This window comes from Lagopus muta, chromosome 3, assembly GCF_023343835.1.
Source record: "Lagopus muta isolate bLagMut1 chromosome 3, bLagMut1 primary, whole genome shotgun sequence".
NCBI lineage: Eukaryota > Metazoa > Chordata > Aves > Galliformes > Phasianidae > Lagopus > Lagopus muta.
In genome coordinates this window covers 83,536,396-83,559,352 of record NC_064435.1, presented here as the reverse complement: position 1 = coordinate 83,559,352, position 22,957 = coordinate 83,536,396, and the positions used below count along the sequence as shown (strand labels likewise).

Here is a 22,957-nt window from a genome sequence, read left to right as displayed (position 1 = left end):
TTGAAAGGAAAATATATTTGTAATTATCTTGAACACGCAAGATTACTTCAGGGCCTATTATCGACACAATTTTGGTACCACTTTACAGTAATTTGCATTTATTACTCTCAGGCCAACTATTAATATGTTAATAAATAAGTCATTAATACTTGTTATTTAATTGCTATCTATTTATTCCTGTTCAATAATGCATTAATTACTTGTGAATAGTTGAGGGCGAAATCCTGCCCTTGCTAGTGCAATCAGCAGTGGCAGAGAGGAAACCAGTATTGGACATGTTAGCATTGCAAGAACTGCTGATCTGACAGAGCGCAAGTGCTTTAACCCATTTGGTGCAAGGAGAACATTTCATTCTGTTGGATGAAGCCTAATGAGTCTCCACATAGCTAGTGAATATGCTTGGAGGACAATTGGTGTGTTTTCTGTTTGAAGGTTGAGTGCTATTCTTAGTGGATTGCATTCCTGGTTTTTGAGCAAACTGGTATGTAGGAATGGATAGTGAGACTAGGCCAAACGTAGGGCAAGGATGTCTGACTGTGAATCAAACAGATCTGATTATCTGAAATTTGATATCTCTGTAGTTGCATGATAAATCTTACCCACGGACACAAGTAGAAGTGTTTCCATTGCCTTTCAGGAAACATGATTTCCAAAAGACAGGTGAAAAGTAGCAAAGATGGTTGTTATTTTGGGCAGTAATAATAGGTAGAGGAAGAGTTGGAAAGAATAATAACGTAGTTCAGAATTGTGGGATTCTGAAGGAAAAGTCAGCAAAGCACAAGGTGATAAAAGGAGAAAAGAAAGGAAAGTTGTCTCAGAATTTATGAAGAAGACACAACGATACTGAAGAAATGGAATTAGAACAGAGATGCCAGGTAAAACAAGGTGATGTGAAAAGAGTTACACAATTGTGTTACTTCTGGTCGCACTAAGAGAAAGCTCCTCTTAACAAATTAAAGATGATATCACCAAGTTAGAGATCACTGTGCTGCAAATGGACAAATGAAAACATGTCGAGAGAGCAAAAGAATAGAAAGTGTTAATTTTCTTTGTATTTTTCTTCTTTTCACAAAAATCTTCCCAATGGTGAGTTGTACCTTATATGTTTAAGTTCTATCACCCCGTGTATATGAGATTTAATGTCTTTAAAAACAACAGATGGCTGTGGTGAAAGATAAGACCTTATAATTGTGGCTTGTGGTTTCTTTTCCCCAAATTAGTTCCGGTGATCTTTGGGAATCCTAGCAATTTGTGAGTTCATGATCGAGCTTTTTCCTAAGCATAACCCATGCTATATAACTTTCTGAAACCACTCACTGGAGATTTCCACACAATGTTTCCAGCAATTTGGATTTTACCCAGAATCTAAAAGGTTTTTTTTGAGCTCTGAGAGTACAATAGGAGATCAGTAAGAAGCAGTAAAGCCAGTTTTGAGCATATGCAGAAATATTAGCAGTAATATGGGATTTGATCTTTTAGCCAGTATGAATAAACCATTAGATTTATCTGGGCTAACGCACAGTTGTTTTAACTGGTACCACTAAACTCTGCTACTCTGAGACAATTCTGCTCAGCAGATAGAGATGACAATCTAGGTAATAAAAAATAATAATCTTTCTGCTACAGAAATGGTTGGAGGGAAAACTTTACTGGTTTGCGGTCCAACATTGACTTCATTAGGGCCAGCGTTTCTGTCTATCTGTCTAAGCAAAGGAGAAGGGAGGAAATAGGGCCACGTCTCACTGAACTTCTTTGTGATCTGTGTATTTAATGTCAGATTCTCATCTGGGGTAAATTATTGAAGGCAGAGTCTATATTTTTTTGAATATTGAATGGTGATTGAAAGTCATGAGATGAGCAGAGGGAAAGCTCAGCCCACTGATAGAATGTTAGAAAAATAAAGCAAAATGTAAGGTCCGAAAAAGAGCGTAGCATTCCATGGTCTCTTAACTTTAAAATATACTAATTCTCTATGAAACTTTGAGGCCTTTCTTGAAATGTGTAGGATCAAATTGACCAAATGGCTCTGAAGCACTTCACTTGCTGTTCTTTTAGAGTATTTATTTCACAGGGAAGTGAAAAGGAAAAAAGAGGGCTGGATGCATTTGGAATGGTCAATTCTTCTGGGTATATCCGGGTATGTCATTAAAATCTCACAACAGTTGATTATTAATTTGTCACAAATTGTGTATGTTTCATCTGCTGCAATAAAGAAGGTGCTGCATAGTAGGTAAAATGATAGATTCTTTTTCCTGGGTAGTTATGTCTGACAAGTGGAACTACAATGAGCCAGTAGAGTAAAATTGTATAGGCCTTTCTTGAGGCCATGTTGTATCCTTCTTAAGGAAACAACAATTAACAATTGATGAAAGAACAAATAGGTGTGTGAGCTGCTCTGAATCTGAAGCTCACATGGCAACAAATTAATAGAATTTCAAAAAGATAAATTCTGCAGAGGCAAGGTTATGTACAGCGCTTCTTTTTTTAATTTTCATTTGATATATGATAAGGCTATACATTGAAAATGAAATGATGGAGTCATGGAATTTGTTTAGGGAGGGTTGTAGACACAATCTTGCTTTTAGAAAACGTATTTTGTTTCCATCTTCAAGAACTAATTTGTTCAGGGCTCCTTCGCTATCCCTATTGTATCCACAATATAGGATTTCCAGACTGAATGGTAACAAATCATTTTAATCCTATAATCAATACATGAATTATATAAAGGTGTTAGTGCAGATGGAAAAAATTAATTGTCTGCTGACATCCTTCTGATTACTATACTGGCAGAAAGGTGTTAATTTCTGTAATACTTCAACAGATATCCAAACTGTTTTGTCAGATAGGTTGGACAGTGATGGAGGAGGAGTACACTTAACTGTAATTTTTGTAGTAATTCATGGGAAGCTTTATTGACACGTGCTAATGGCACTTGATTGCCCTCAAGAGGTTTTCACAACAGAACTCTGCAAGTGCCACATCAAGGTTTGCTCAGTCAAGTAGTTTTTTTTCTCCTTGCATCTAGATAATTTGTGACCACAGGCAAACTTTTGAAAATCCAAGGTGGTTTGGAACAATCCATTGGGGTGAATCTGTCATCAGCTGGCTGGTACAGATTGGTGCACTAATGAAGAGCAAGCTCTTTGTGTTTTTTGTCATCTCTGTGCAAGCAATCCATTTCATTTCTCCTCAGTGGCAGGGCATGTTATACATCTCATCCCATATAATCTCACTTACATTATAATTTGATTCATACACATCCTTTCCACAGAGATTAATTAGCAGCAGATTTTAAGTTTGCAAGTGAAAATATGATAATTAGTTTTCTTGGAATGTTAACATTTCAACACTTCGGGTTCTCTCCATCTTTGTCTTCAATGAAGCTGCAGTAAACGAGCACTATTTCTCTTCTAAATCAGACTCTTGTGAGGTTTGAAATACAGACATTTTCATCAAGCTGGATAATTTCCATACAAAATTTACTAGCTTATGAAATATTGCAAGAGTAATTCATACAGCAACTCCCTCCTCCTCCTGGAGGATGAAGTATGTATGATGTGAGCAGTTCTGAAAACCCCCAGGATAGTCACTTATTTAACAACAGTGATTTCTATTCTTTGTAACAAAAATCAGCTGACTCTTCATTTTTGCACAAAATAGAATCAGCCAATAGGTCTCTTGTACAGTAGTTGTGTAGTGTTATAAACATGGTTGCATTAATATCTTTGACTCTGCTCTCATTTATTCTCTTGGAGCGTATAATTCAAGCATTGGTGCATACAGTATCTCTATGTCTAGTCACTTAGCATGATTCTGACTAGAATTTGCCACTTACCTGAATAATGAGAACACTCAAACAGTTAAAACAGCAAGTAGAAATGTTGCATGAAAGATCAACCCTGATGATTTTAAGACAGCGTAATTGCTAACAGATGGGGCTTAAGAAGAAAATTGTATTATGGGAAAGTTATTGTATTTTTGTCAGTTACAGGTAGGTGTAAGTGATTAAAAGATAATATTGTTTAATTATTTATGATTTCTCCTCCTTAATATATTGATTTTTTCTTTTTTTTTTCTTTTTTTTGGCAATGATATGATTTTTAAAATCCTCAATCTTCTGTAATTACTGAGTCCATCTCAGCTTCTTACATCTTTAGCATTACTTATTCGCTGAGCTTGGGCAGGGTAGTGTAGATGCCCGTTGATCCTGGCAGGAAAGTGGGGTAATTCAAATGTTTCTGCTAATGTTCCCATTATATGTGGATCACCACGTGATTATAAGCTTGTGTTTGTGATTGTATGAGGTGCATGTGCCAACTACGTATATAATTGCCAGCATGTTTTCACAGATTGGGTTTTAAGTTTTTTCCTTAAGAGGAAATAGGTCTACTAGTGTATTGTTGACTGTCACACAAAAGTTTGTTACCAGAGAGTGATGTGCATTAAGTGCATTAAGTGCATTAGAGACTACTTGAGTAATGTTATAAAACTGGCACTTCAATTATTTTGCTTTCTAGTAATGACTTTCAAATGTTCTGGGGACCAAATGGTATTTTTTTCCTTTAAATACAAAAATCCTGCAGCAACAGCAGGGACTATTGAAGACACAATAGTAAAGTGAAATTTCTAGCCCAATGAATGGGACAGGAGGGATATAGCAGGAACTGAACAAATATTGGCTGTATATAGGAGTAGCTGCAGGAAAGCCAATGCAAAGGCTAAAGTCTTGCCCCTGTATCTGTCCACACAGTGAGTTTATCAAAGATACACACTTGTTTTCAGGCCCATATGTGCCTGCCCTCTTCATGTCTTAACCTGAACCAAAATAATCTTTGTGCCCAATTTTACAGGTAAATTTTTGTCTGAAAATAAGTCTTACAGAATTCAATATGCTTATATACACTCATCTATCCTGGTTTAAGATATGCCAGTCTGCGACCACAGAATGGGCTACAAAACAGAGCTCTGGCTCGAGATTTGAAATAGTCACCTTTTCAAGCTGAACAGAATTGGATGCTGAGTTAGATTTCCTCTGCTGACACTTGACAGCTTTCACCAGAGCTTATTTGTCCAGATCTTATTTGCTAGAGCTCTCTGAAGGGATCGTAAATTTCTCATCCACTACAGTTTTTCTATCTTAGTGATTATCAAGGCTTCTAAAATAATAACTATTTCCTGGGTCTGTTTGAAATCTGGCACAAGTGTCTCTGAGGCCAGCCAGCGAGACTTTGTTGTTGCATGCAGCCTTGTTTTCTCCTGAGCCACAAAGTGGGAGAGGAAGCTATGCCCCAGGGAGGTAAGGTTGTAAGGAATTCCTGCCAACAACAAAAAAGAGAAGGAGGCAAATTGACTGTTTTATTAGGAACATGATCTGTAGCGTTTTTCATCTGGAGAGGGGATTGTTGCATGTTGATGAATATGGGTATCGTATCACAAGAGTGCTAAAATGCCCCTGAGCGAGTGTGTTCCTTCTGCTCCCCTTCAGCAGCTCCTACTATCCCAACTACTGACCTGTGAAATGTGGTCACATCCTCTGGATTTTTCATGTATTTTGAAAGCTGTGCAAAATATTACCCTAAACAGTTAAATGGGAGTTATATGTACAAGGATATGAGCATTAATATTAATGGCAAATCTGTCAGGTCAAGTGGTCAGAATGGGATAATTATGCCATTCAGGTAACCTATAAATACAAAAGGCTTCATGGGCATACTGTTTCAAAACTTTCTCAGTTCTGTCCAAAATAGAACTAATTTTAATAATCAACATTTCTGAAATAAAATCTTGAACTTTTCATGGGGGTATAGCGAGATGACCAAGAGAAAAGGAGACCAGCTTCTATCTTTGGCACGCTCTGAATGAAGATGAGGCCAAACTTTGAGCCTGACCACATCTTGGTGCTAATGAGAACAATTCAGACAATATGCTGCCCGCAATAATCCTAGAGCCTCCTGCTGCCTTTGGATACCTCTCTCTGTGCCTAATAGCTCTGGGATCTTCTGATGAGTTTATCTTTCCCCACTGGCTAAATGCTGGGCCTTATTTACACATCAGGCTCCTTGAGTATGGCCCCAAATGTGCATAATTCATGCAGTGACACAAATATCAACATGTTAAAAAAAAAACCAAAAAAACTGTGCTATACTAAGGTATGAGGACGAAAGAATCCCCAGAATGAGAGGGGAAAATGGAAAGGGCACCTTGAGGAGCTGATCTTCCCCAAGCCACAGCAGCCCATTTGGCATTCTGGGCCATTTGCCTGGGCAAAGTCATCAGGAAGGGTTATTTAAAAATAGGAAATAGCAGCTGGTCAGTTAAAACATCTCAGAAAGTTCTGTGGCTCCTGTCAGATGAATGGCCATTGAAATTGGCACATTGGCCATGACAGGAGAAATTCTTTGACAAATCAGTCTTTCTGCACAGAAAATTATCCCATCAGAAGCACTCCAAGTAGTGGTAGCCTGCAGGCCTGGAGCTTGAACTCCATCATGGCATAAAAACCTTTTCAACTTTGTTTTCTTTTGCAGCTGAGATTACCCACTTAGGACTTGTAGTTTAGACTTTTTCCCAGATAACCCCCCTTTTGTACTAACGGGTCTTGCCTGAGAGAGCAAGGCTGCCAACTGGATCCTTACTTCACTAGCTCACAAAGAAAGATGTTGTTTTAGCTTTATTGAGCACATTTGGGTTTTGCATTTCTATTTAACAAGTAGGAAATAAAACAGTATAGGTAGAAAGCTGTTTTCTGTCTCTTTCAAAGTCAAAATAGATAGAGAAAAAAACATACTTGATAATGTCTCGTTAAGCTTTTTTTTTTTTTCTTCAGGATTACTCTACTCTTTCTCTTGATTATTTCCTCTTTGCTGAAGTCTGATGGGCTTCAAATAAACTAAAGGCTTGTGAACCTGGGAGCTTTAGACCTCCTGCTGTTAAGGAAAGGTTTATAGAGTAGTTCCTTTCATTACTCTTTTATAAATGGCATTGTTGGAAGCAATGTGTACTGCAGCTTGAACAACATCTTGGAAAATGTTAGCTGATTTGCTGTTTGAGAGCTAGTGTCTTTCAAAGTGGCTTTTGAGGTGGTTCATATAACTATTAGTGTTTGAAACAGATGGGAATCTTTCCTCAATAAAAAATGTTATCCCACCTCACATTCAAGTCACACTGTGTTTATGTGGACTCTCATAACATTGAGTGCCTTTGACTTTGTAGGAAGATACGACTCTAATATAACCTATGGAGAGCCCTGCAAAATTCATCAAGTATTTCTATAGGCTGAGAACTGCAGAACCTCTCTCAGATACCCCAGCTGCAGCCTGGAGCATGCAGCAGACCTTGCTGGTTCTTTCTTCTGTTCAAACAGCAGCACTACATTTAAAGCAGCATCGTTACATACAGCCTTAAGGCCTTCCTCTATAGGGTGGTCTTATGTAGCTGCTGCTGGCATTGTCCTCTGTTTGAAAATGTCTGTCTAGTGTCCTCAAAACCTCACTGCTTGTCCCAGTGCAGAGAAAAAGATCTTTTGAGATGGGAAAAGGTCCAGAGACATACCAATGGCTGATGCACCTTCTATGGTGCAGGTATGGGGTAGTGCTCATGAAAAAGAAGCACTGTGAGTACTCATGAGTCATCTTCAGTGGTTGCATCTGAGTATTGAAGAGGGAAGAACAGAAATTCCCCCCAAAAATGGGGAGGGTCCCAAAAATGGGAGCTGCCTCCGCTCAGGCAGCTGGAACAAGCGCTTCAAAAAAAAATCCACTCTGCAGGTCTGGGAACTGCTGCTAGGAAGAGGCTGTAAACTGGCCACTAACTGAGAGTGAGACAGTGCATTATGCAGTGTGGGGAGAGCAGAACTGCTGAAAGTACTAAAAAGCTTGACAGCAGGTTGAAATGGCCAATTCCTGCTATGGAGTCCCTTAGTTGTGCAAAGGCAGAAGCCAAGGTGGCAGGAATCTGCACAGGCCATGCTTTGTGGCCTCCTTGCCATGGAGGCTCTTGCAAAACCTCTCAAGGCATGCAGTTGGATGTTACACTGTGTGACTAAAAGCAAAGGAGGCCCAGGAATAGTAAAATATTCAAAATATTTTCTTGTTGGGTTTTTGCAAGGAGAAGTATAAACACATGTGTGTGAGTGAGAATGAAATCACAGTGCATTATGACTGTTTTGGAGCCTTTACCCTCAATTTCCTCTTACCACATTTACACTCAAAAACACGGGCATGTGTAGCAGGATTCTTGTCACTCATGTATGCATCCAGCCTGAGGATCTATAATCAGCCTTTAAATAATACGGGGGCGATTTTTTACATCTATTGCAGTGTCTCATTGGTGTTAATCTCTCTGTATGCAGTGTTAAATCAACCCATCGGATAGCTCCGATGAATATTTGTGATGAAAACTAGCACAAGCGGAATGAGATTTTGAGGGGTCAGAGAAGGGAGGGAAAGGATCAACAGCAATGATAAACAGCAAACAAAAAGCTTCAAAACCAAATGACAATAGCAGTATCTTTGTGTAAATATAACATTCTTCTGCAGTGCCCATTGCAGTGCCACACTGAGGCACTGGAGAGGGTATGCAATTAGATGCAAGTCATAACTTAGTTTATTTTTCTTTAATAGAAATGCCTGTATGTTTCACTGTCCAAAATGAATGCAAAACACCACAAAAATAAAGGAGATGAATTTACCAAAGAAATCCACCTCAAACCTCTTTGCTTTTGTGCTGGTGATGGTGCAAGTAACTGTGTCTGTTTTATACGTCTGGGGTCTGACTCTCATTTATGTTATTCTGGCATCTTGACAACATTTTGCCATGGGTATAATGATGTGCCAGATTGGTGTGTAAATGCCTGAGTGCACAAAGAGAGGAATTTGTGATTTTCTAACCTGATGCTACCCTAACCATGAGGATACACTGCTTGTTCTGCAGTGTATTGCTTCATTTCTGACCACTAAGGGTTACTATTGTCATTTGTTGAATGAGTAATAGGATTTAAAGATGGATTAAGCTAAATGTTTTGGCTTTAAAAGTTTGTTTTGTTTTGTTTTTCTTTATTTTCAGAAAAGAAAGCCTCTTTCTTTTCTGCGTGCTGTACAAAGAAGGTTGTACAGTTTAAACAAAACCTAATGGAAATTCTTGAATGAGGCAAAGATGCTGCAGTTCAAATACATTCATTCTGTTTTTGTGGTGATGTGGCATCATCATGACTGGAGTTTGTTGTTCCATTTTTTGGTTGATGTGTAGCCAGGCGAAGACTCTGACTTAAAAGCTTAGGATTCAGATTTCCAGCCCAAGCTTTTTTGAGAATCATTATCGCTGCAATTGGGCAAGAAGACGTTTTATAAAACAAACAAACCAATACAAATAAACAGAGCTCACAGTATTTTTTCACATTTTCAACCTCATGATAATTTTGTTTTTCATAACTGCGTTAAGCAAATGAGGATGAAAGTTACCATAGGTCATAGGCTTTTCCTTATTTCCTGAGAGGCTCTAATACTTTCTTTTCTTTTTATAAGTGAGCAAAATTTGTTTCAGATACTCAGTGCATAACTAACCATTTTTGCAAACTCCCTAAATTCAGAGTAATAGCAATTCAGCCAACTAATATATGCCTTAAGTGGATTACTAAAGCATGTTTATGTTCAAGCTAATCCTATTGTAATGTAGTTCTTTCAACTGGAAGTTTTCTTCTCCAATCTGTGCTGAATTTTGCTCACTTCAGAACTTCACTGTGGCTGGAGAGAGAGAGAGGACAGAGGAGAGAGGAAGGGAGGGAAGGGATACTTATTGTTCCTAAGGATGCACACATAACTTGTCTATGCCAGGAAGCTCATTGCTCCAAGAATTCCTGCTGCCTTACCATCACCCACTTATCTTTTCTGATCCTCTCAGTGCAAAGTTATCAGGAGAGGCATGAAGCAGATATTTTTGTGGCTGGAATGGCACAATACTGTCACTTGTCCCTGCCACACAGTTGGCCAGATCAGACATGATTCCCATGTCTGCACTGCTACCTCTGGAAGGCATTTTCATCTCACATGCAGTCCAGGGAGTTGTTGCTTTTCAGCTGGAACGATCATAGAAAATCCAAACCAGAACCATATCACTGCACTACATTATTCAAATGAGAGGTCAAATTACCCCCACTGAGGTAAGCAGGGTTGCCAAGGTCTAAATGAAGACACAACTTGGCCAAAGGTCTGTTTCTAATGTGAGGTTTGAGGGCTGGTAGGTCTTGCATCTAATATCAAACAGCTGCAGGACAGTACCAGCTCCTTCGGAAAGTACGCACACGTGTCTAAAAAAGTCCTCCTCAGACAAAAGCATAAAACCTAGCAACACCAAATTTTAATGTATTATTTAAACCTCACCAGCAGAAAGCTGAAAATATAATTGCTCATTGTTGCCTGCCTTTTTGGTTTGATTTCTCTGTATGAGATTATTTAGACACATTAAAGAATGCTAAGATATTTCAGCTTAATGGTCATGCTGCTTATCCCCCTGCTGCTCCCACTCACACACTCAGACCCCTCAAGGGCCTTGACAAAACTGAAATCTCAATTCTTGTATCGTTTGCACCCCTGTAGATCTGTGGCAGTTTCTATTCATTTGCATTTGCTAACAGAAAAGCAAGCTCAAGATGTACATTTGGTGTGATATTAGCACAAGTAAAAAGATAACTCATTTGTTTAGTCCTTACAGTTTCATTTTGCAGTGCAGCTTTTGGTGTCCTAGGTTTACACGAGAATACACTTTTGTAACTATAATCACTCAAGAACTCAACTGCAGACATAAACATGAATACATCACTCCAAAATTGTTAATGGCCAGTAAAGTATCCTTTTTCTGAATTACTGCCAAGTTTCAAAACTGCACGCGTCATCTTATCACGTACTATACATTAAGTGTTGGTCATGTAAGTCAGTTCTGCCCTATGGGTGTTTTAAATTGCAAACAACTTTTTGGAAACACTGTTGTAATGTTGTTTATTTGCCTTGGTTTCTAAATCGGAGTGGTTGATTTAGGCATACCAGAATGTACCAGTTTAATGAGTTTTTCCTTATTCTTTGCTACTTTTCACACCCTTACCTGAACAAGAAAGAAAGACCAAACAGTTTGATAGTTGAGCATCATATGCTGTCTAAACTCTCCTTTATATTTGTAGTAAATTTACAGCACACCTTCTTTCTTTCTTTCTTCCTTTCTTCCTTTCTACCTTTCTTCCTTTCTTCCTTCCTTTCTTCCTTTCTTTCCTTTCTTCCTTCTCTCTTTCTCTCTCTCTTTCTAAAAATAAGCCATAATAAGCTTAAATGTTTAAGATAGCAATCTCAAAAACTTCAAGTTTACGTATCTTCCAACCTTGATGATTCCACAATTTTATGATTCTATGATCTTCCTTCCACTGTACAGTTGTAGTTTCATTGTTCAGCTAACATTCTCCTTATATATAATGTTGCTCTTAGATTGGGAGTAGTCCCTTATTTGTCATCTTTGATGTGTCAACCCATTGCAAGCCTTTCTTTCTGCTTGAGACCAAATGTCTCTGCTGTGCTGTAATGATGCTCAGTGCCTCTTTCATTTTTTCTTCCAAAATAGTGAGAGTTTCTACCAGCAGCCACACTCCAAATTCCCAAATCACCAATGGGAATGTGAAGACATTAAGCAGCTTGGTGCACCAGAACTTACCATGTTGCTTCCCCCTAGGACACTGTCTGCCTGGGGACTTTTGCAAACATTTTTCTTATGCTGTGTGTCTGAGTATTAGAAACAGAAGATTTTGGTGTGCAGGTGAAAGCTTTAAACAGAAATAGATAGCACTGTCCTTGAAAGTCATAGGTAGATAAGTGGATCAGTATAGAGTTATATATTACACAGACTATATCTGTGGGGTCCAAACAAGATGTAAAGAAAGTATAAGCGTAGCAAGGTTGACTATCTAGAAAATAGAGTTGTAACATTTTGAAGCACAGAAGATTAAAGTAGTATTTCCAGACATTTTATTTCAATGAATTATTGTACATATAAAGCCAGTTGTGCTGGAACTTGGAGAGACTGTTTATTTCACAAATACTAATGCTATCCCTTGAAATGAAAATGGGATTGTAGAAATGATTACATTACACTGTAGGTTTCAAGGTAGCATCAGTTCACAGGGACCAAATGGGACACAGTAGTAACTGGGTTGATTTCAACCACATCTTGTGTAAAAGTCTCTATCATCAGTCCATGTCCATGTGTGTTGAAGTTGGGATATCTTTGCAGCAGAGGTAAAATGCCATAGGAATAGGCTCTGGCATGGGTAGTTTCTGCTTCTGGGTTAAGCACCTCTGCTCTTGTTGTCTGCAGCAGCAGCTGTCAGCCTGGCTTGTTGAGCTTCACTGCAGACGAAATAGAGAAGAAAAACATTTCTCGACCTAACTGGCAGCCACCTGCTTTCCTTGCACCTAGAATTGTTCCTGCTTTAAGAGGACAAATAGTCTGGGCAGACAGAATGACACTCCTAATTAGTGATTCCTTACTATCATAGCCTGATCTTTAATTCTTAACATTAACTAGAAATACATGGTACAGTCAGCTGGAAACAGATTGAATAAGAGGAGGAGCTGAGAAAGATCACTGATCCCCCTGTAACCATGAAAAGGGTATCCTTAATGTGAATGGTCAAGGATTCATAAGTGTCATTTCCTCACATTACTACCCAAGAGAGAACTCAAAATATTTTTTTTCTCAATTATTTACCTCACAATATATTTTAACACTGCAAAAACACTGAAGTGTTCCCATTCTCTCTGTGTTATGGCTTGTGAAGCCATAGTCAACAAAAGCCAACAGTCTTTTGGCACTATTTCCATAAATGGGCTAATGCATCTTTAAAACCAAACCATCAGAAAGTGCTTGAAATTGCAATGTGTGTTGAGTGTTTTTGGATTTTATTTGCATGGGTCTGACCATCCCCATAAGACACGTAATGAGAAAAGGAACCAGCAAAGTGCTGAGAAATGGTACAGAATGTTCCTTCTGGTTGGGAGCTCATACTTTCACATATATCAAAAAACTGGGGCTGTCAGCTGGATCGAGTTTAGGCAATCAGCATACAGAAATCAGCTTTTTTCTTTGTTTCTTGCAGTCTATGAAAAGTATTGGCTAAGTTTTTGATGACTTAAGAAGGCATTAAAGTGTTCTTGGGTACAAATGTACCTTGTCTTCTTGAACACTAAAATGATTGGTTGGTCTTTTCTGTGCTTAGCATTCTTCTGATTGTTGTTTGCTAACCTGGGGAAATGTTCCAGTTACAGGTAAATAACACTGAATATGTGGGCATGATTCACTTCTGTGCTACTTTCACTTACTGTAATTTTATATCAGTGCAGTTCCATCAGAGAAGCTACACAAGCATCGAAACATCAAACAGACCCACACAGCAAAAAATGGAGTAGTTTTTAATGAATTATGGAATTGATTTGGTGCACTATCTAAACTAATATAGAGTGTACATTTTAGCAGAGTTTATATAATGATACAACTCCCAATGCAAGAGGATTAATGTTTACTTAGAGCTGAAAAGAAATTTTGCCTGTATTTTAGAGCTGTGTTGTTGATAGTTTGCCCCTTTGAATAGAAACATCTCCATTACAGGTGCTATCATTTAAAATTATTCTTCCATTTAGCATAATCTGGATGAACATAAATTCACTCAAGTCAAAATATTTTTCAATTTTTTTAATGTTTTCACCACACAATGAAAATGCAGTAGAAAATAACAATACCTTTCATTAGTTCTGGGTAGAGAAGGAACCCGTCACCTATTAAGCTATTAAAATGGAATCAAAATCATTAGGGAGTAAATAGTCATCTTGCTTTTCAGTATCTGCTATCTTATGTAATGAGGATGGTGTGCTGACGTGCTGCTCACATTCCTTACATGGCTTGTGGAAGGAGTCAAGATCCGAAGGAGCAAAGAATAGACACTGGTATAAAACTTTGTTAAAATTTAGACTTCCAGTTTTGTTCATGTTGCCAACCCAACATCCTGTCATGGTGTCTTTGCTATTGTAGTCTTCTGCATAGACTGAGTTGCTGCTTAATAGATTAATTGAAGACCAGGCAAAGGAATTTATTTGGGTTTCTTTCTCACGCTTTACTGTTCATAGCTCCTGATGGACTTCTCTTGGCGACGTATGGGTGATCTGTAAGGTGCTTTCACATAATGAAGTGAGACTGTCCCTCCATGGTCTATGGGCCGTTTGTGAATCACTCAAGAAATGCCAGTTGATGGCATCCTTCCTACAGCTTCCTTCTCTTGGTCCAGGGAATTTCTTCTGGCCTACAGCCTGGCTCCTGAATGACTCCCACAAGACAGGGCTATCACAGATGATTTGCCCCTACGGTAGCAACCTTAATCAGCTGCTGTGTTTTCAAACTGCAGTTCTGGTTTGTTGAAAGGTTTTCCTACAAGCTGATGTTGTAGTGAGTATCTGTGGGAGTGGAATGCATACATGTTGCAGATATCTTATCACTTGTTCACATGTACAGAGGACAGTTGTGTGCAACAGGCAAACCCTCTGCTATCTTGAATCAGAAGTCCTTCTTTACATTGGGTCTGAGTTTCAACTACATGTCCTGGTACAGAAGGAAAATATGAAGGAGGGAGGAAAAATTATATTGTGGTTACCAAATTTACTTTAGGTCAGATGAGTCAATGGACTTCTTATCCAATGTAGGACTAGAAATAACTGCATTAAATACAGCTAATGTGTGAAAGGGTGTGAGTTAAGTATGCATTTCATCAGCTTGTTCATGGCAAATCTGTGTAAATAGAGACATTACATATGGAAGCAGCATGCCATTTTCCTGCCTTGTGGCTGACCCATCACCAAGTCTTTGTGCAAATTAGAGAGTGTTTAGTTGAAATACATTTGGAATAATTGAAAACTTTAAAAAGTTGTGCTGGATTTTTTTTCAGTTTTAAAAATAAAGCGTGCTGCTAGCTGCTAGTATCACCAGAATAATAATTAAGATTTTTTTTTTTGCAAATATTAACAATAATTTAGGCATGTGTTTGTGTAGGCATGTATGTTACATCTACACAGGAAAAGAAACACTCTAATGTGACAGTGAATTTGGTAACTTTGACCAAAAATGAAGTTTTTGAAGACAAATCTGTCACTGATGTGCCTGGCTCTTGAGGGGTCTGGCAGGATCGGGCCTTGTTTGTACGGCAGTTGTGGTACCACAATGTCATTTGTTCTGCACTGAGGGCACCAGGCTCTCAGGGCACCAAGTACGAACCTGGTCTCAGCCCACAGCTGCGACATGGAAACACTGCTGTAGTGCAGACAGAAAGCACTGCATTAAGTGCAAGATGCCTGTGACTTTGGCCCGTGCAGTAACTAATATAGAGTGTACATTTTAGCTGTTGTAAGAAGCTTCAGGCTACGAGAGGGAAGTAAAGCAGACCATACGGATGTCTCGACTGAAAGGAACTTCTAGCAAGGGCCCATGCCATGACTCTGGTTGCTATCTCATTCCTCTCCAAAATAAAGCAACAAGATTCTTTTTTTTCCACTGTCTTATTGACGTTTGAGGGTGAATTAGAGGTCTATGTGATCCTGCCTTGGATTCATTGATTGCATCAGACATCAATGCCTGTATGTTTATGCAGCTATGCCAATGCACCTCTGTTGTGAGGAGGTCTGTGTGGTGGGCACCTGCTGAGCCAAAGAGTTGAGATGAATAGCACCCACATTGATTTGCCTATAATGGAGTGGAAAAGAAAAATGTTCAGGTTTTGTTGCAGGTATTTTCATGGGGTATTAAATTGGTGGATTAGTTGCAAACAGCAGTACTGATAAAGTCTCCTGTCCATCTTGATGGTTGGGCCTTTCTATTAAAATGACACATAAATAACCTATTATGTCCCCCACCCATGGAAATTCAAATGCACCTGTCAACTTGATAAAGCACTTGCCTGGAGGGAAGCATTGTTTACATTTTCACTCCATTCTTCAGAAAAAGTGAGATTCTAATTATTTTTCCCACTGTAAATTAATGCTGACTATGATGGTTAGCATATCTCTGTATTGTTATATCTATGCAAAAGTTAAATAATAGAACTGATCCATCATGTATTATGCAATGTGCATTTTTATGACAGGCTTCCCTCTGATCTTATTATGCCTTGCTTCATAAATACTTACTTTTTCCCCCAGCAGCTGGGGGAATCTTTGTTGACTGCTGGTTCAGAAGTTGAAATCTGTCCTGTGTAAAAAGGAAAATGCAACATACGTGTTTATTGGATGCTGAACTCTGCTATCTTCCAAGGACAGAAAAATAAGGATATAAAAATGCTCTCCTTTAATAATAAGATTCATTATAACAGACAATTGGTCACAGTGCACTAAACCATTTTTCTCCAAACCAAGCACATCAAATTTAATACCATAACACAATTGTTTCTGGATATGTTACACGGTTACTTTTGATTCAGGATGGGCGAACCAGTTGAAGTGAAATCAAATGTGAACTAAATCTTTCTTCCAAACATAAAATCACACCACACATTTGCCCAAGACTTGAACCATAAATCATTTGTTAGAGTTCCAAGCAGTCTGTTTAGGTTTTTTTTAGTTACGACTTTTTTGTACGTACTTCGTGAGTCCTGCTTAAATGAAGGCAGAACTGCTGAGATACCACAAAGGAGGCTGTTTTTTTAAATACTTGTGACTGTGCTACACGTGGGAAATATTACTGTCAGAAGAATTTTTGCTATCTGGTTTCTTAACTTGAGCAGGGAAGAAGACATTGCTTAGAGGCTCTTGGTATGCTCAGAGAGCCCCAGGAGACAACCTGATCTTTCAAGTTTTCTGACAAGTTTTGCAGACCCAACTGGTTTGCATACCCCGTTGAAGGCTTATGCAAACTGCCCTGAACCTTTGACCCTTTATCTGCTTGTTACAGTGGGTTTCTGCATTTCCAGAAAAGCAATTACAATGTTTGCGATATCTAAAATATAAAACCCTAGTGCAAAAGAGAGGCAAGGGATTGCCAGTTTTGACTGCAAAGGAAGACCAAGCTCCTTCCTTTAACTGAACTTTCTCTCTTTTTCATGATCTTTTCCCCCTTCTTTTCTACGGTGAAACCAGCATTTATTTTACTGCCATGACCCATCAAATTCTTACATAAATACTCCAGGCCGTTACACTGTACTGTCCTTGCTGTCTGGAACATGGTTGCAAAATTGTTTTCCTCCAGTTTTCTCTCCATGAGTTACCTCTGTAGTGATGCCTGCAAGAAAACAGTTAATTACTGGTGATTATGTTGAAAAACAGATAAGATTAGTTTGGGACAGTTAAGAAAATAGCCATACAAGTGCACCAGTACAACTGCTGCTTTGATCTTACCGTAGTTGTTATCTCCTTGTTCCTGGGGCAGCCCATTTCTACCTGTTTGTACAGCAGCTAGAGCAGTGGGGTCACAGAGGGAGCAAGAGTCTCTGGATGTCTCTGAATTTGTCTCTGTTTGCTAATAAGGAATATCCTCATTCCAGTCCTTGTTCCTGTAGTCAGTATACTCATTAGAATTACTTAAAGATCAGAAAAAAGACTGAATTTCTAATCGGGGGTCAATCACCTCTCATGGATTAGCATTTATGTTTTACCAAATGTGTTGAAGTTTGCTTCCCGCTTTCACCTTCTTTTTAGTCTGCTTCCATCTTCTTAAAGACAGAGCTGGGTCTGAGAAGGCAAATTAGGAAAATTGTTTTGATTCTTAGAAAAAGCTTAGAAAATTAGAAAAATTCCTAACAATTTTGCTACTGTTAGGAAAGTATTTAAAAAAAAAAAAAAAGTTTAAACTCTGGATTTGATTAGGAATCCAACAAATTTCGCCCTGCAAAAGAACATGCTTCACACTGTGCTCTGCCTGACAAGGACGTCCAATCCTACTGCCTTCACAGGAGGACATTTCCTGAAGCTGGAGAAGATGCAACTAGAAGCAAGCTGTATTATGTATTTACATCATACATTCTCAGCTGATCTGCTGCCCATGTTTTTCAGCTGTCAGAATCAGATCAGGCCATCTGAAATAAGTCACAGGTTTGTTAAAGAATTCTCATACCCAGAACCACATTGTCTTATGTTGGACATGGTGAGTGAAATCTGTGAATGCAGGCTTTTTTCTTTTAACTACCTTACTCTGAGTTTAATCTGTCCCAAACAATAAAGGTTGAACATAAAATGTTCATTGCAAATATGTTAATTGACAAACTCAGCTCCTTTGTTTTTTGTTTACAGATTCTTTGTGAGCCACATTGTATTTCTACAGATCTGTCAGGGTGAGGTCTTTGTTTCACAAATTTTTTACAGAATGTCTTCTCTGGGGAAATTTTATCCTGTAAGATGAACTGTAATGTCAGTCTATCTGCTATTTGTTGTTTCTGGTGTATGTTTGGTCACCAAAGTCATATAGTATTTTTTTTCTGCTTTCTGACTGCATTACATTTGTAAACAGATGAGTAATGAATAACAAATGCTGATGAGCAGATAATGAATAACAGGCACTCTTATTTACACAGATATGCCCTTGTATGCATTAAAATCTTGACTTCCATCAGGAAAATAGCTTTTCCTAAACACTCATATATATAAAATCCTGTCTGTCTGAAGTTACTGAAGATGCTTTCTTAAGTAACTGATTCCAGCATCCCTTATAAATTTGGGAAATGAGGCGTGGAGAGAGATTTCTCTTATCCATCTGAACCAAACCCATTCTGAGCTTGGAATACAGCAGGATTGTATAGAATAGTAAGGGAATGTATTTTATCCCCTTTCCTTAGGGCAAATCAATGGACAAAGGCACTGCTATATGCGAGGAAATGCAAGAAAGCTGTGGCCTTTAATTTTCACTCATCCTTTGCTCAGACAAAGCTTTTGCTGAATTGAGTATCAGTTTTCCTTGACTTAATACTTGAGATTACATTTTCTTTTTCTAAATTTATTGCTGTTTGAATGAATCTGTTTATGCATTTGTGTATTTTTTGTAGATGGCTCAAATGTGGAGACTTTAAACAATATGAGATTTAGATCTGAAACAATGGGATGGTGAGCAGCAGCAATGAGTGCACTGTGGCTAAAAAATATGTGAATGTTCTTTGTGATATCTCAACACAGGAGATCAGAACTGTCCCCTGGAAAAGATCTGCATTGCTGTTCATTTGGACGTGTCCAGAAATGTGACACTATCACAGTTCAAAAACAACAACAGAAAAATTCCTCTGCTCTTTTCTAGTGTTATAATGCTAAGCAGCTTGCCATAAATCTATTCCACGATTTCTCCTCAGTCATTTACAAAGAGGTTATTCTCTGTATATGGTTATTTTCATCATTCAGTCTGCCCATGTCAGTTTATTAAATAAATCAGGGAAGACTGTTAACGGCAATGCTTCAGGCCTTCATAATTTGACTGAAATAAACAATTCCCAGATACTATTGGTCCATTATGTTGGTCCATTATGTTCATAAATAGAAAGGTTTAGAAACAAGTTATCTATCTGCAGAGTTACTACAGACAGTCGTAGGTGGGGATGTCGCACCACACTTGCTTCGAAGGCTCTGTAGGCGGAAGGGTAAAAGACAGGCTGCTAGCAATGCACACATGCCTGGCATCAGTCCTTTGCCAGCAGGAGACTAAAGACCTTCATTAACCCAACACATTTGCACACTTCACTGTAGTCCCAGGCGTGAGAGCACACGCTATTGCCACACTAAAAGACACTGTGTACCTATTAGCGTACACACATTCGATTATCTGCACATATAAGGATTAAATCTAGAGGGAACTAGTGGAACTGGTCGTGACTTCTTCATGATGATATACTTTTTTGGCAGTTGTAATGACTCCATTTGTTCATCCCTTTCTACTTGTGCTTTATCCGTTTTGGGAATTTATTTGCACAGCGTTCATGTTCACTTTGTTAAGTCCCCCATCCTTCCTGGGATGGCTTGCAATTTTTTTTTTTCCACTGGTACAACCAATTCAATGTAAAGTTCAGAGGCACTGAGGGTGTTTTTAGGCATTTGGATATAAACATGTATATAAAATAGTTGTTCTTTTCCCAGACTTGTGAGGCTTTTAGAAAAAGTCAGCCATGGAGTTTGCAGTGCTTAAGGTTGCTGAGCTTCCCTCGAAGGCTGATGGTAGCCAGCTTTTGTTTTTCAGTTGTAGATCTACGCTGGTCTAACAAAGATTGCTTCCAGTTTATGAAAGTTATTTAATGTGAATACAGCATCCTCGACTTTTGATGGTTGTTTTTTTTTATTTTTTCCTATAATTTCATCACTTTTGCTCTTTTTCTTAATGTTAGCAGCTTTTAACTTTTGCTAATTGTCACGCCGAGCTTGCAGTTCTGCCCATTCTCAGCTGGTTGGTTTGGTCTGTATTGTTCATTTTATGCCTTTTCTTTGAATGCTGCTTTCAAGCCTTTTTCGCACATTTTGCAAAGCACGAATTGATTCACATTATATTGTTAATAATAATACTGGAAGCAGTTTAGAATCGGTACCAATTGTAGTAGTGTTTCAACACACAGAGATACATGTATCTCTCAAATTCTTAAGAATTTTTTTAATGATAAAGCCTTTTTTAAGACACTGAAAGTCAGCGTTCCTCACATTCTTACTGTAGGTCAGTAAATCTGAGGAATTCTTTTTTTCTTTTTTTTTTTTTTCTTTTTTCAATAGCTGTCGGACAATAGAAAACCTCTGTAACTTTATCACTCTTGCATGACATTTTCTGCACTGTGACCTTGGCTATATTAATATGAATTTGTTGTCTGTCACATGTGATGTATTGCATGTGATGCAAACATGCATTTATTAATGGATTGCTAATTAATATGTTAGTGTGTCCTACTTCAGTAATGTTATTTCTGTACACTTGGTACAGCACGATACAACAGAATGCATTGGTATTTATATCTACAAATACATTTTGGCTATGCATTGCAACTCCCAAAAGGTGATATAATTAACCTTTGTGTGAGGTGCGTGTTCCATTCCTTTAAAAGTCTTCGTATTTTTACGTCATACTGTACGTTAAAGTAGTGATTGAAATCATTGTTGTCAAGGAAAAATGTATTAAAATTATTAATAAGACTTCAACCCACATGAGACTTACTAAATCATCTGATCTGACCTAAATTTATGACCCTTCTTCCCAATTCTTTCTTTTGCATGATTGCACAAAGACAGGAGGAAGGAAAGAAACCAATACAATAGACCAGTGAAAACTTTATGTTTGCATTAAGGCTATGTAACTTTTTGAGATAAATATTATAAGCAAATAAACTATGAGAGCATTGACATCAAACCTCATTTCAAGCTGAAATATTATAAAGCGATTAACAGCCTCACGCTCCTGCTTTAATTAAGTTATGTTGTGAAATATTCAGTATTTGAACCTGTTCCGGCCTGCCTCTTTTATCATTGAATTAACATCTTTAATGTGTTGGTTTTTTTTTTTTGCTGAAAGACGAATTTCATTTAAGGATTACTGTACACTGCTCTGGCATTTTGTGGTTTCTTGTCAGCCTTTGTGAATCTAGATCATAGCGAACTTCAGTTCCTCTGACATGTCCTATATGCACAGTCTCTTGACTAGCCTGTCTCTGTGGATTTATTAACTCTCATTGTATTCCTGTAGAAATGAATGGACATTTTTGATTAACTTAATGATAGAGATTTCAGATGACAGCAGAGTTTACTTTTGGAGCTTACTGCAGGTTATGTGGGCCACCGCAGCTCTCTAGAGACCTATCACTTCACAGAAACACATTGTGAAAGTTTCAAGGCAGCAGACATCTGCCTGCCAAATATTTTAGGACGATGCTAGCAAGAGGGAATTTGAACAGTCCTTCAGACACAGGGTGTCTAAATCCACTCAGTGTCACAGTGTATGCTCTTTCCTTTCCTGGGGTTGGTTTTTGGTCATTACATGCAGCTTCATATTGTAGAACTTGTCAGTTTTGGTGATGCTTTTTCATTCTAAGATGTCTGATGATCAGGCTGTGCTTTTAGGGAGCAGGGGGCTGTGCGAGTCAGTAGTGTTAAGTTCTCTTAGCTAATCACATGAACATCCTTTGAGAGAACTCCTGAAGGAGATCTTTGCCTTGGCAAAGCAAAGATTTATTCAGGAATAAAGGTTTGAGAAACTTGGAGTTGTCTTGCATGGTGAAGTCTTTTTTTCCCATTGCACAAGCTGTGGAGTGACTGTACTTGAAGCTGCTTGTCTCTGCTCTGGCCAACACTTTCTGGGAGCTCACCCCAGCAGAAGCTGCCTTGCTGTTTTCAATCAAAAATCAAAAATCCCAGTGGGTTTTTAATATCTCTCAAGAAGGAGAATCCACAGTCTCTCTAGGCCACCTGTTCCACTGCTCTGTAACTCCCTAACTTCATGTTCAGATAGAAGTTCCTGTGTTGCAGTTTCTGTCCATTACACCTTGTTCTGCCACTGGGCACTGTTGAAAAGAACCTGGTGCCATCTGTTTGACTCCTGACCTTTATGTATTTAGAAGCATTGATAAGATACCCCCTCAATTTTCTCGTCTCCAAGATTAACAGTTTCTCTAAGAACAGATGAGGAAGCGTGAACTGGAGCACAAGCAAACTGAGCTAAACTCTAGTTTTCCTTAGTAGGAGACTAGAAATTGCATCTTGAGATTTTGGGATCTCTTGCAAGAATCTGAGCTTATTCTTTCAACAAAAAGGAAAAAAAAAAAAAAAGAAAGAAAAAAGAAAGGAACAAGAAAACTAAGAAGCATAAGGTTTTCATGCAGCTCTCTTAAGCTATAATATTCTTATAGCTGGCTTCATAGGTGAGTTCTTGTTATCTCAACCAGCAAAAAACTTATTTCCTCTGCATTAAGTAGAAGTGATTAGGAAAAGCATGCTAGTGTACT

General features: G+C 38.3%; 1 protein-coding gene across 1 annotated transcript in view; it reads left to right on the top strand.

The window, feature by feature from the left end:
- LOC125691343 (uncharacterized) overlaps positions 1-22,957 on the top strand; it is a 211,664-nt gene that overhangs the window by 175,739 nt on the left and 12,968 nt on the right. The window lies entirely within an intron of this gene.